Source organism: Vipera berus, assembly GCF_964194415.1.
Source record: "Vipera berus genome assembly, chromosome: 3".
NCBI classification, from domain to species: domain Eukaryota; kingdom Metazoa; phylum Chordata; class Lepidosauria; order Squamata; family Viperidae; genus Vipera; species Vipera berus.
Window position 1 is genome coordinate 142,610,029 of NC_138204.1, and position 14,435 is coordinate 142,624,463.

General features: G+C 39.0%; 1 long non-coding RNA gene across 1 annotated transcript; it reads left to right on the top strand.

The window, feature by feature from the left end:
• The first annotated feature begins 3,126 nt into the window (after positions 1–3,126).
• Positions 3,127–6,225, top strand: LOC308666891. Its single transcript, XR_014026188.1, has 3 exons — positions 3,127–3,147; positions 4,616–4,718; positions 5,493–6,225. It is a non-coding gene; the product is annotated as an uncharacterized lncRNA (long non-coding RNA).
• Positions 6,226–14,435: the final 8,210 nt, after the last annotated feature.

A 14,435-nucleotide genomic window follows, 5' to 3' on the forward strand; every position in this document is an offset into this window, starting at 1 on the left:
AGCTGGGTGCGCATGTGTGTCAGCCCACCACTCATGGGAGCTGAGCTGCTTGTGTGCATGCCTGCTGGCCCACTGTTCACATGAGCCGAGCTATGCATCCATGTGTGTGACAGCTGGTTCAGACTCAGTTCCAGACCCCTGTTGCTAACTATTAAAGCAACTTTTAACTTAATCAAGCCATGGCTCAAATTCAGTGGGGGAAAAAAATCAGCCCTAATTCTTCAAGAGTTGCTATCAAGTTATTTTGCATTTTCCAGAAGTCCAGTGACTGGAATGGAAGGGCATGGAGGAAGGAAGCAAGATGTAGGACTTGGATTAGAATGCTATATATGCCATTTTCATTAATGATATGCATTATATCATTAATGCAGTGAGCTAATAAATAGAATGCATTTCTATGTATATCTATGAACATGCATAATACATCACATCTAAAATTGTTACAGTTCCACCCTATCTAAGACTTCCTGTTCCAATTTTTTTTCTTTGAGCAATTGGGCAAAAAAAAGGTAAAAAAACATTCCCCAAGAAGCTGCAATGTATCATTTCTCAGTTCCAGTTTTACCCAGCTTCTCATTTCTGCAAATAAGTCAAATCCATCCAACTGGAAAGTTTTTTGTAAATGGGGCAAAACGCATTTAACAAATGTCTCACTTAGCAATCTAAATTTTGGGATCAATTCTGGTCATAAGTAAAGGACTACCTGTATATATAGGGGGGACGCGGTGGCTCAGTGGGTTAGGACGCTGAGCTTGTCAATCAGAAGGTCAGCACTTTGGTGGGTCGAATCCCGAGTGCCGCGTAACAGAGTGAGTGCCTGTTACTTGTCCCAGCTTCTGCCAACCTAGCAGTTCGAAAGCACGTAAAAATGCAAGTAGAAAAATAGGGACCACTACGGTGGGAAGGTAACAGCATTCTGTGAGCCTTTGGTGTCTAGTCATGCCGGCCACATGACCATGGAGACGTCCTCGGACAAGTGCTGGCTCTTCGGCTTTGAAACAGAGATGAGCACCAGCCCCTAGAGTCGGAAACGACTAGCACGCATGTGCGGGGGAACCTTTACCTTTACCTAAGACCAATAGAACAAATTGTTAGATTATTACTAAAATGTTAATTAGATGATATGTCTTATATATCCCACCTTGCCCTGCCTTTACCTTTACCTGTATATAGTTTTGAAAACAATGTGCATAAATAATTTTAGGAAATGTTGCTGCAAGAAATGATCTAAATACAATTTAATTTAATTTAATAATTTAATAATTTAATTTGTATATCGCCCTTCTCCCGAAGGACTCAGGGCGGTGAACAGGGCAATACACAATAAAAATAGAATACAAAAATTAAAAAGCCATTAAACATTATGCCCATAAAATTAATACATATTAAAATTAAAACTATTTATAAAAACCCAACCCCATCCCGTCAGACCAGGCCAGCTTGTTCGAAAAAGAAAGTTTTGAGATTGCGCCGGAAGGAGCGAAGGTCGGGGGCCATCCGGAGCTCAACCGGTAAGCGGTTCCAATTGCACCTTAAAATGCATGTGCAGCTGAAACAGCAAGTGTGCAGGTTGAGAAGTTTCTTAATTTGCAGCAAGTAAGGTTGTAGCCTGGAGATCCTTTCATTATCTATTTTTATGGTTTTTGTAAGTTGGCTTACAAGAAGCCAGAGTTGGCTTACAAGAAGCCAGGAGGCACAGAAAACAGTGATATATGCCATTGTCTTCTACCATTTAGACCAGCATTTCTCAACTATGGCAACTTTAAGATAGATGAAGCAACTCTCAGAACTCCCCAGCCAGCATGGGGCTGCCCTTGAAGATGATCTGGAAGACACAGATGGGGCAGAATGTAGTTGCCCACCTACTGACCAATACTAACCAGCCGAACAGAAAAGTATCTGTTACTTATTTGTATTCCGCCTTTATTATTTTTGCAAAGAACTTCAGAGGGGGGGGGGAGGGAGAGAGAGAGGGAGAGAGAGAGAGAGAGAGCATGGTGCTACAGTCATAAGTATGAAAAATTATCATGTCACTTTGAATAATGTATTTGTATTCTGGATGGTCATCAAAAGGAAGTAAATTCAGCTGAGTTGGAAGTGCTTACTCATATGCAGATGCCTCTTTAGGGTGAGAGTTATAGCTTGGAGATGTTTATTTAGGCCGTCTTCAAATGTCTGTGAAGAATGCTTTTCAGAATCACCTTTCCTGATTATGCAGTCTAATAATGTATGTAACAGGATTAGAGGTGAATATCATTCTCATGTTTGTAAGCAAACATTTTTATTGAACTTGTTGTTGTGTTTATAGGAGTTTGTCCTGTGCCTAATTGCCTCACTTGTATTTTTTTTGTATTTTTGTATTTTCTTCTCGCTTCCCAGAATTTCCTGCCTTTGGGGGAAAGGGAGGGGGGGGAATTTCTTGGACAAGGTATCTCTTCCTAAACTGAGCAGGCTGTGCTTCCCTGAAAGGAGCTAATTACAAGTTAACTCAGCTCTGCAACCTAGTTCATTATTAGCCAGGAGCAGCTTAGCTCCTATCTGAAATTGGCATGATCCTAATCAATTCCTAAGTGGCTCAGAACAGATTAAAATTGCTGGGAAGGGGGGGCTAAGGCACTCCTTTTGGTGGGTATTCCCTGTTGCATGAGTTGCTAAGGGTGCCACATTTTACAGGACATCAGAACAGAAAAGGCTTCCAAAATATACAATATGAGTGTAAAATTTAATAATCTTTGTTTGTTGTTTTAGAATTGTTTTCCCCCCCCAGATGTAATGTATTGGACTTTGTCTTGTCAAGGGAACACCAGGTGGGTTAATTGCTGGTAGGTTGCTTCAGCAGGGAAGCTGGCTAAGGCTCCCAGCTCCTCAGACAACCCGTCTCCAGCACTGCCATTGGCTGCCTCTAGGGCAGCACTAGGTTGCTTTAAACCTATTGGCCACCGCCTAGAGGCCAGGGTATAAATTGCTGCATTCACAGCTCTGTTTCTCAGTTCAGATCCTGCAAGCAATAAACAATGATCTTTGCTGAACTCACTCACCTTGCCTGTCATTGAAGCAACGAACCCAGTATCTAACACTATACTTTAGGAAAAAGAAAACCCACAAAGTTAAGTCAAGTGGTAGCAAACAGCACAGCAACCAGATATTGTAAGTAACAAAAAAAAAAGAAAATTAGGTTATGGACCTCAGGAAGTAGATAAGATTATGAACGCAAGACGAAGGTCTAATAGGAAGAATCTGAGCAAGCAAATCCCATTAACTCTAAACTTTCTAAAATTAAATGCCGAGATAGGATATTCTGCTCAATGTTAATAGGTGGTAGGATGAATGAGCTATGTGTAACTTAGCACTGTTGCATACATTTGATGTGTTTGAACAGCAAAAGGTGGTGGGTTGGCAAAAAAAGGGTGAGAATGATTTGTCATATGGGTATCTCACTGCAGTTGTTAGAGCTGTGATGTGATAAAGCCATATATATTTGTCAGAAGGAAATGGAAGGGTCTTTTTACTTACCAATATGAAGCTATTGGATGACACATTACAGAAATCTGATAATTTATGCTGGAAGGAAGCCTGAGAAGTTTGGTATGTTTCTGCTTAAAATTTGTATTTCTACCTCTGTCAGGTGCAAGCAACTAGTTTTATTCATGAAAGGTTCAAGTCAATTACTTTATTGTGTTCTACCTATATTACAACAATCTTCCTAGTCCTGTGTTCTTTCTTGAGAATAAATAGATAAGATCTTTTGGAATGTTTTTTTTTGGGGGGGGGCGGGGCGGTTAGGGTTATACCTCTTGTGGCTGTGCAAACACCCAAAGCTAGTTCCTTGTTTGACTATTCCTTTCGGCCTACCTGGCTGGTAATTTCCCAACAACTTACTACTTTGTCCACCTTAGATTTACTCCACCTTAGAATAGGAATTGTCATTAAATATTTGTTTACTTTCAAGAAAACATCTTTGAGATTATAGCCTTGAATGCAGGCCCAATGAAATGATGATAGCAAACTATTATTTGGCCTGTATTTGTGTGATGTGAATTATTTAATAAGGCACAAGGGAAACTCTACATTTCAAATGACATTGAAAACGGAAATGGCTCTTTATATAGACTAGGACTAGGCTACAGCAGGCAACCAGATTTGGATGAGTAGTTTGGAAGTTCATTGTAGAAGGAACTGTCCCACAGCATCCAGAATTCATCATTTAAATTCATTATTTAAATTCATTATTTAAATTCATTATTTAAGCATCCAAGTTTTCCAGCTTTCACCAAAATTGTAAGTTTGGGGACATTCAATGATGTGGTTCCTATCTGCAAAGTAAGAACGGTACAGTTCAGGAGAATATATTGCTTAATTTGGCCGCAAATATAGATCAGCTGCATCTATATGTGGTAGATCCTAAGGGTGAGATTATCCTGCTGTCTAAGGGAGCTGAAGTGTGGAAACCTTTGTTACAGTCATTAGGGGCATGTCTCCAGTGACATACATGGGAAATATAGAATATACTATTTTTTTTTTTAAAAATGTAGTTATATAAGGTGTAATTTTGCCCTGAGCCTCCCAGGTGGAATAAAAAAATATTACTATTTGTTCACAATGTCATTCTTTTTAGCTGTCCAATCAAAATAAAGAAGACATCAAGACAGAAACAGATTGTGAAGAGCCGACAGGCCATAGTACTTAAGAAGCCAGTGAGAGAGACCACTCTATGCCCGGTATGTAAGAGATGATGTTGCTTCATGGCTGTATCTTTTGTGTGTCTTTGTGTATGCATAGGTATGTAGTTGTATTGACAAGCAACTATAAAACAGTATAAAACAGATGAATGTCATCTTTGCACATATATTGGCACTCTGGGAAACAAGCGCGCCCAAAAGTTGCATGGTACAATTTCATACTATTCATAAAGTTCAACACTGTTGAAAGATTTCATCATTATACATTCTGGAATTGCAGTAGGTGGTCTTGGATTTCATAGAATTGAATTATGCTGATTTTAAAAAATATTATTCTTGAACCAGGAACTGCAATACAAATCCCTAATGTTTTGAATTCTGCAACTACACAGCAAAGCATTATCCTAATACAATGACTTTCCTTCAATCAGACAACATCAATCATTTTTCTTCATACTTCCTTTTTCTATTCTCAACGCTTCTTCTCTACTTCTCTTGTAGATTTCCTAAATTTGGTGCCTTTCCACCCTAAAGCCTTTCTGACTGGGGATTATGGGAAGGAGCTACAGTATGAGTATATCTAAAGCGCATCTAGTTGGTGAAATCTGCAATCAGTGAACTTTTAAAGCAGTTGAAATACCAGCCAACACACAGAAAATGCAACAAAGATAATAAACGTACAAGGCAACATAGCCTGCTTTTTTTTTTAAAAAAAAGTTCATGTTTGGGGCACTGTTTTAAAAGTAAAGATACATTTCTTGTTCTGTCTCTAATTTCTTAATTTTATTTTCACAATGTCCCCTTTGTTTGCAGTTCAGGAAGCTATAGAGAAGCCTTTGGCAAATGAAGCAAAGGAAAATTTCTTCCTCCCCACTTGTAAACAAGATGTCAACCCTACGAAGATCCATTTGACCCAGGTCCTCACTTCTACTATATCACAGCTTAGCGCTGATGACAATCTATCTTCTACTGTTCCACCTGGGAACAAGCCTGTTCAGGAGTATGAAGCACTTGAAGCTCAGAGCCAAAAGGAGATTCCTACAGAAGGTGAAAGTTTTGACAACCAATGCCAAAGTCTGGAAAACCAGAGTCGGCTGCTAAACTGCAATCTGGCTTCTGAACATATAAGGCTGCCTTCTATAGCAGCGAGCACGCGGTGGCTCAGTGGGTTAGGACGCTGAGCTTGTCGATCAGAAGATCGGCAGTTTGGTGGGTCAAATCCCAAGTGCTGCATAGCAGAGTGAGTGCCTGTTACTCATCCCAGCTTCTGCCAACCTAGCAGTTCGAAAGCACATAAAAAATGCAAGTAGAAAAATAGGGACCACTACATTGGGAAGGTAACAGCGTTCCGTGCGCCTTTGGCGTCTACTCATGCCGGCCACATGACCACGGAGACAAACGCTGGCTCTTCGGCTTTGAAACGGAGATGAGCACCGGCCCCTAGAGTTGGAAACGACTAGCACGCATGTGCGGGGGAACCTTTACCTTTACCTCTATAGCAGCAGAAAACATATGCAGTCCCTCACTACCGCCATCCTGCTGTATCACAAACCACGTGGAAACCAAGAATCCCATCAGAAAGCAGGGGAACTCTTCCTTTATCTTTCCTCCAGATTCTGAGATGAATATGATAGGGAAATAAATTACCGTAATACTTCCCTATCAGAGGGCGATGGACTGTGGTTCATATGACGCATGGTAAACATCAGGTAAAAAATAAAACAGAGGCATATTCTACTGTATATACAGTAAAACTTTAATTGGAAAGCAAAAAAAGCTCCTGACTACATCCTCCCATCAGACAGAATACAAAAAGAGTAAAAAAAAGTGAAGTGAGAAAACTTTTGTAGACATGCGCACTGAACAGCAGTGCTAGGCATGAAACCATAACATGGCTGGACATGTGACGATCACCTTGGTTACATTGATAAGATTACTATGCAGCTGGCAGAGAAACAAAATGAGATGTGCGGAGCTGACAAACACCTAAAAAAACCGCAGTGACATCCCTTTCTTTTGTCGGTAACGCAGATCTCAGATAAGGCACATCTTGTTGCGCAGATACTCATGCTGAGCTGTAGGAAGTGGTTTGTTCAGCATATCAGCAATCTGGTCATGTGTAGGCACATACTGCAATTTAACAAAACCTTGTTTAACTACTTGTCTTATATTTTGGTAACGGATGTCAATGTGTCTAGACCTGGAACCTGTAAAGCGGTTGTCAGATATATAAACCACAGATTTGTTGTCTTCCATCACAGTGATCAGTTGAATCGGGTGTGTACAGATATCTGTGACTAAAGCATCAAACCACGTTAGAGAATTACAAGCATCTGAAACACAAGCATATTCAGCTTCAGTAGATGAACAAGAAACAAAATTCTGTTTACGCACATGCCAGTAAACAGGACATCCATTTAAAAACATCATATAACCTGAAGTACTTTTATGTGATTGCTTGTCACTCGCCCAATCAGAATCTGCATAACAACATAACTCTGCATAGTCAGTATGTGTGGGTTCTAACAACAACTTCATGTTGTTAGTGTGTTTTAGGTATCTCAATAGTTTCTTAACACATGTCCAATGAAACTGTTTTGCTTTGCCTACGTGTTGTGATAGGAGATTAACACTAAGTGGAATGTCGGGTCTAGTCCAACTGCTAATATACAGCAGCGACCCAATGACTGAGCGATAAAGTGTTTGATCCTCGAACTCAGGACTTGGTTCAGGTGTCAAGTTGTGAAAGTCGGTTTGCAAACTTTCCAGGATTGCTACTTTATGTTGTAGGGTATATTAGCACAATCTTGAAAACTTGTCCAAAACCTTCAGGGTCTACTTGTAAAGGACAACATGGTCAAGGTGGGTCAAATCCCAAATCTGGATTAGACTGATGGTTTCCACTGGTCAACTATGTACCCAGAATAAACATGGAAGCACTCACTTACATACGTGCCTATATTCAGGACAACCACTAGTTCACCTAGAGATGTGTGTGTGTGTGAGGGAGACGTCATGTACATTAGTGTAGTGGAATACATAGAAGATCTTGGGGGAATGAGGGAAAGAGATGCTGCCAAGTGAACAATCAGACAAGAGAGGCAGAAGGCCCCAGTGGCTTAATGGCCAGAGAAACAAACTTAGCAAGCATCTGCCCTAATGGACCAAACAGTTAAAAGTGGCTGTAGGCAAGTTTGTACTTTCAGATCTGCAAGATTGATGCCAGCCTCCCAGAGAAACCAGACAGGAAACACAATTAGATGAACTAATTCCACTTTTACTCTAAGGCTACATTAATAGTAAGTCTGACAGTACAAACTTCACACACCCCCTCCAAAAAAGTACAAACCCACATAGAAGCTTTACTCTACCGATATGAATGGTTAAGCGCAAATAAGGCAGCAGATATAAAAAGGCAGGCAATACGATGGTTTGTTCCTCCATAGTAATTAAGAATGGATTTAATGCAGATATCACTAAAATTAATTGGATAACCGAATCCAACATCATGTTTTTGGAGCCATTACGAACACGTAATGCATCCTTCCCAACAGAGACAACATTGTCTCATTTTATACATAGAATCTGAGGTCATTTCTGAAACTACACCATAAACCACAACAGCATTTTCCTATCACAGCTGATCTTGCCTGCCTATTTTTGTTCATTTATTTGCTTAGTATTCTAGAAAGCCTTCCCACTCCCGATTAAAATATTCTTTAATCTTAATATTAAAAAAAAGAGACAGGATAAAATATTTCTCCTAAAGGAGAAATGGAGAAAAAAATCTTAACAAAAGCAGAAAACAGCCTCAGTCTTCCTGCTATAAGAAAAAAGTCTCAAGCAAAAGGGCCAGTCCTCAGATTTTGAATGGATATTCAGAAAGACTGGGCCAATCTATTCATAAAACAACTTCAGCCTCCACAGCTGATAGGATTAAGATTTTACATTTCCCCCACCTAAATTCTAAGGGCAGGACATGACCTTTAGGACATAATAGGATTAACGCAAGGCTTACTACATTGCACAACCTTCTGGAGCACCTCAATCAGAAGGTACAAAAACCCACCCACTCTCAACTCCATTTAGTCAGCTGTCCCAGAAATGCATGGTTTTGCTGGTTCTGCTCGTCAATAAACGAGAACCTTCTTTCCTAAGCAGCTAGCCTCCATTTTATTCCCGGGCTGGAACTGGACCTGATTTTTCTTTCAACGGTATATACTCCAACCCAAGGAAAAGTGAACAATTTTGCAACGTTATGCTCCATTACCATCTGGCATTGTGTTGACCGCATGGATACAAGCAAGTTACTAAAAGACAAATCATGTTAAAGCCTTTGTCAGTGACCCAATTAAAATAATCTGGTACAAAAATCTGGCATATCTCCAACTGCAACTGAAATGTTCACAAAACAATATATACCTTTGTCCAGAAAGTATGTTTTAATTGTAACAAAGGACTGTATCAACTAAAACTTGAATAATATCCCATGCAAGTCAATTCAGAACCAAAGATGAGTAAGTCACAAGTTGTCATTCTAGAATTGGACTCTGTAAAAGTTGTTTGACCCTAGCATTTGAAAGCTCCAGCAATTATCAACCACTGAGGAACAAGTCAAGACCATGGTCCTGGACAGAGTGATGTTAAAGAAATTATTTGCTTCAACACCTTCATAGGAAAACTCAAATTCCCTTTAGCTTGGATTGGAGTTCTCCTTCTCAATACATTGATTGGAATATATATTTATCTGGTAGAATTGTTATTGGAAAATAATACGTTTTCTTTGTTTTTCCAAGTTCAGCCAATATTAGCTAAACAAAGTGGGGACTCAGGGTTTGCTGCCAGTGTCAAAGGAATCAAGGTTGCAGATGCAACTGCATAATGGAACCCATCCCAGTTTTATAATGAGTGACACATGCAAAAGGGGGTGGGGCCTAGATTGCAGAGTCATGCAGTTTGTTATTAATTTATGCAAAGCTGAGAGTTGCTGGAGAAACAAACAGGATGCCTTTCTTTCTTTCTTTCTTTCTTTCTTTCTTTCTTTCTTTCTTTCTTTCTTTCTTTCTTTCTTTCTTTCTTTCTTTCTTTCTCTCTTCTCTCTCTCTCTCTCTCTCTCTCTCTGAAGACTCTGTACAATCTCACAACTTCCTGATTATATGCAAAATAATTTATGAAATAGAAGCATATGCATCCAACTATGAGGAAAAGGAAGTTACAAGTTTGATTTACATATATTTCATGCAGTACATGCCAGAGAAAAATAATTAATTTGTTTTCTCATCTCTAAGCCTATTTAATTTATTAGTCTCTTTTCTATTGCTTCCAAAAAACCAAATATATTAAAAGGCTTTCTTCCGTGCCTCCTTTTATGAGCATATAAAGAAAATGGGGAAGGTTTTTGAGGGTGGTCAGTCTGCAGCTGATGAGAATCCTAGAGGAAACAGAATTGAACCCATGTCAATCAGGTGTCAGGCTGAGATTTAGTACTAAGATAGTCTTAGCAATGCTTGCCAATGAACGGGGGTGGAACTGGGATGTCTGTGGTACATCTAATCTTGTGCTACTCAGGAACTTTCAGTAACATTAACTATGATATCTTTCTGAGCTGAGTCAAAATGGTGGGGATTGGGAGGTGGGCACCATTTTATGGTAGTTCTCTTCCTTTTTCAAGTTGGTGTTGGTTGTGGAGGACAGATCAATCCCTAGACCCAGCAGCTGTGGCTTCACATTTTTGTGGATGCAATAAAATAATAATGGGTCCTTGGGAAAGATTTGATATGTGGATAAAAATGCCAGTCTAAGCATCTGGCTGACTGTGTGACCAACATAACAATAATAACACTCCAGACTTAACAACCGTTGATAAGAAAGAAAAATGTCTGGATAGCGGATGCTATAGTACCTGGAGACAGCAGAAGATAAGAGAATGAACTGGAGAAAAAAATCACAAAATAAAAAAAGTTGCAAAGAGAAGTATAAGGACTGGCAAAAAAAGAGAGCAAAGATAGTACCAATAATAATAGGTACCCTGGGTACAATCCCAAGTTTGAATACATTGGCATTGACAAATTCACTACCAGTCAATTGCAAAAGCCAGCTTTACTTGGAACAGTTTTCATCATTCGACAATACTTTAACAACATGAAACAGCAACATCTGCCTATCCTAGGTGGATAAAAATGCCAAATCCAGTTTAAACATCTGGCTGACTGTGCAACCAACCATAATAATAACAACATAGCTAGCATTATCTATGTAAAAGACTACACATATATGTTGATATTTTATCGACAAAGGAGATTGTTCAGATACAAGCGATTACAGCACGTAATAAATTCCTAATAAGGTTCTGTTCTTCCTATTATTTATTTATGCTATCATTCCTTTATACTCTGAGCTCTGTATAATCAATAACAACAGTTGTATGGATGGATTTATCTCATCATTTCTTCAAAGAAATCTGAATAAAATAGATAAGGCTGTGATAGAAGAACTGGTGTCTACTGCATAATGGGAAATCCTTCCCATTCAACAGACCCTATTTCCATCTTAGGAAGTGCTTATGATGCTAGTGTAAGCTGAACAACCAGTACCAAAACATAACCCTCCTACATTTTCGCCCTGCATTTACTGGCTGCTGTGATGACTGAGTTGAACTCATTCAAAATGTACAAGGCACTGTGTTATGCAAAGTACCATAAATCAAAACAAATGCAAAGTGAGATAATGACGATGTCCTACATTCCTGTATAGCCTGGCAGGTTCATTTAGACAGTCAACAGATTCATCACTCTGCATCTTGGAAGCTAAGGTGAGCTTTTCCATTCTTAGGTGTTTTTAAAGACTTTTATGAATAGCACAGGGTATATAAAACCGAATTTTAGTAAATCAGAGAGTAATTAAGGAGTCAGGTATGCTACTTGTTGTTTGAAAATTGAATAGAATTCAACATTTAATTTTGCGGACACTTTGGCTGCAATCCAAATTCAGAGCATATTGCTCTGAATTTCAGCTGAGAACTCTGAACTGGAGACAGAGGTAGCGAAAGTTTCATGTTGTAGTTGTTGACAATATCACCCTAACTTTTATGCTGCTTGTAATGAGTTCACTGAGGCTTCTTCTCAAGTTTTCATAAGGATACTGACTTTTCTAATGAAGTCTAATGATTTCAGCATCTTCCATTATTTGATAACTAAAATCTGGAGTGTTTATAACATGAGGGTCTTTGACTCTTGTCAACAGAATATTTCCAAGACAGCTAGCTTATTTGTTTGTGATGACAGTGACATATACAATGGTCTTCAAATGTCAAACTGATATGGTGGGAATAGTTTTATTTGAAAAGTCAGAAATTTGCCCATTACTTAAAAAAAAAACAATAGCTGAGCATATTTGCCCTTTTTAAAGAATGGTTTACTGTCAAAAGTTTCTCTCTAGGGCTGCCTTGGCATTCATTTCTTTTTCATCAGTTATGTCAATAGACTCAAATATAAGTAAAGGTCGTCCTTGACCTATGACCACAATTGAGTGGTCATTTTGATCACGCGACCATAGGGATGCTGCAACATCGTGTGCAAAATGGTCACTTTTTTCAGTGCCGTTGTAACGTTGAACAGTCACTAAATGAATTAATATGTTGAGGGCTACCTGTAATTCTGTATTAAAGTAAATAATGTTATGACCAGCAGCATCCATAAGGATGTGTATAGCAAAACTTCAGAAAAGAACCCACCACTTTTTGTACATCTGTCAATCTCATGACAGAGTACAGAGGGTGGCAGTCTTTTATTGTGACTGTCATCCTGCCTGTTTCCCCCCCTTGTGGTTACAACTAGGCATAACACAACTTACAACTAGTTGTAACACAACACAGCCAATCAGATTTGACTGTATTCTAGCATCATGGCAAACAAAGCCAAGTTGGGAAGAGACTAATGTTTCCTGATTCACTCTCATGGATTATTGCAATATTAATTAAGAAATGATGCTTTTCTGATATTACATGCAAGTATTGCTAAAGTTTCATGAAAATGTTGTATTTATAGCCTGCCTTTGATTAGATCACGCTTTAATGTGTTGTTAGCATAAACAAACAAACAAACAAACAAACAAACCACATGCACAGAAAGAGGACATATTTGACATGCAAAATCAGCTCAGTCTTAATGAAATAAACTAGGTATTAATTTATGTTTGTTCTCTGTAATACACACGTACAAACAATGAATTTACACTAAATTCACTAGTTTTTTTTATTATATATTCATTTCTTTAGGGAATGCCTAAATGTTGCCGTGTGCAAAGTGTTTTATCATTTGTTTTTGTTTTAAAGGGATCTGGTTGCAAAAAGACAGACTACCAGTACCCAGTCCATAGCCAAATTCCTGGAGAAATTAGCTACAGTATACAGAATAGTGGGAGGGGAAAATTTGCATGTCCAGTTTAGGCTGTAAACTTACACACCCCTTGTGTCACAGGCTGTTGATTGAAGACAACTCTATGCATATAAAAACATTGCCCTCTTCAGGCTTACTTCCTGTCTTGGGAGGAGATAGGGCTGATGGGAACCAAACAATGTGAATTAGGGAGGCATTAAAGATCGTCAGCAAATGCAACCCAGCTATTGCCTTGTGGATATAATTGCATGGGGTGGAGTGATGACTTAAACTGGGTTACTCAGCATTTTAATTTCTTTTATTTTTTACAGTTCAGGCCACTATGCAAGAGTCTGTGTGTGAGGAAGAACAACATTCTTCAGTCACAACATCCGGAAAAGATGGAAACCAAATGGATCCCTTGGCATTATCAGTAGCTGAAATCATTGCCCAAATGAATGCTGAAGAAGATGATTATTTTTCCTTTATTCCGTGGAGAAAACATCTCTTGGGAAAGGAAAATACCGAATATTCAATTCAAGGAAAGACAGTTCCGGAAGGCGAGTTGTCTAAAAATTGGGGAGGGCCATGTGAGAACTGGGAAGAACTATCCTTACATAAAAACATGGCAGTCACAGAAAGGAATCTGGCTACAGCTTCTGACAGAGTGGATACAGCTGTAGAAAATATTACTGCCAGGTTGAGCGAATTCAAACAAACAATGGAGCGAGCGAGTGACAATGTGGAGGTTTTCAAAGAGGCCTCCATTGCCTTTAAAGAATGTTGCGACGATATGTGTAGGAGCATGTCAAGTCTCCAAAGTGTTTTAGAAATGCTAATTCAGATTTTGAGAGAATAGAGAAGGGGATTTATTAAGGACATTTGTCTCCTTGGAAGAGAAGACCAACATAGATGTACTAACCACTTTTCATAATGAAACATGGTAACAGAGATTGCCATTTTGCCATGTGACTGCTACATCGTTTTGCATATGCTTACATACTGTCGTACATTTAAAAAAAGAATGACCATTTGGTGACACAATTTATCTCATCAGGGTGCACTAGACTGACTATATAACCTATGTGCCTGATCTATCTGCTGTCCTAGTGTTTATCACTGATGAGCAATCCAAACACAGCTTTCCTGATGAACCTGGACTCAACCTTCAAATAGAGAAGCATCTTTGTCAGCTCTTCAAATAAAAGAGCAATATAAAATGTCAAAAACCGCAAATGGTCACAGCCTTTATAAAGCAGGACAGAGATGTGGCAAACATTTCCATCTTATCTATCAGGATAACAGTAACTTGTGAATTGCAATGAACATTTGTCATTATTAGGGTTGTTAAGTCGTGGGTTCTGGAGAGCAGGAATGATGA